The sequence below is a fragment of the Phytophthora parasitica genome (genome assembly GCF_000247585.1).
Source record: "Phytophthora parasitica INRA-310 unplaced genomic scaffold supercont2.361, whole genome shotgun sequence".
NCBI lineage: Eukaryota > Oomycota > Peronosporomycetes > Peronosporales > Peronosporaceae > Phytophthora > Phytophthora nicotianae.
The window spans coordinates 1-974 of record NW_008649347.1 but is presented as its reverse complement, the minus strand read 5'-3'; positions in this window follow the sequence as shown (position 1 = coordinate 974).

Sequence of the window (974 nt, the reverse complement as noted above, 5' to 3'; positions counted from 1 at the left end):
CCAGGTGGATCAATGAGAGACGAACCGTGTACTCGTACGACGATTTTCACAAGTGGATTCACTGAGTTCGGACCTCTTATTGTCCAAAGCGAGCAAAATTCTTTTACCGGTTGCTTGCTGTGTCAGTGGACCGTTGTGCCAAAGTGAGGGACGGCAGATTTCTTCAAGTGACTGCATAGTAATACTAGTAAGACACTAGAATCTGATTTCGATGGAGGCTAATAACTTCTGAGGTAGTACTGCCTTGAGCCTCACGGCAACCAAATCACTTAATATATACCTGGCCATTCGTAATGAAAAATCAGAACGACTCTTTTTTTTTCGTTTTCGTACTGTAGCTTAAACTCTCTAATGCCAATTTGGGGCAGTCTTCGCTAGTTTTACTTGTATCTTTTGTTCGGTGCGAAGCTGATTCATAATTACTAGGACAAACAAACGACGCTAAGGGTACCAATCAAAAACTGTCGATTTGGTCGCTTTTTCTGGCTATTTTTTTCTGAAATATGTAACTCATGCTTAATACTAGCGAGTTCGATAAAATACTGACACATTACATTGTCCGGTAGGCATCTCACTTTGCAAGGTTCTCGTCACGTTCCTCCTCTGAGCTCACCTGATTCATATAGTACACTTGCACCACCCTCTACGATTGTAGTCAGTGATCTACGTTGCCTCAGACTTTTTGCTGGCTTCTTTAGCGGTTAGAAATCGAAAATGCATGTCTAGGATCAAAAACAGGCAAAAGTTGAGTCCCGATTGAAAATATTTTTCAAGCTGTATTTCTTCTCGTAAAATTCTTAAATAGATACGGATTGACCTACCTATCGTAGTTTGCGCTCATTTACATGTTAGTATCGTTTCTTCCGTGCCAAGAGGTTTGAATCATACCGTTTGGTAAAGCCATAATACCGTGTGCTGTTAACAGTACGTTTACGTATGGCTACTCTCGATATAATTGCTATCGGTATCAATAA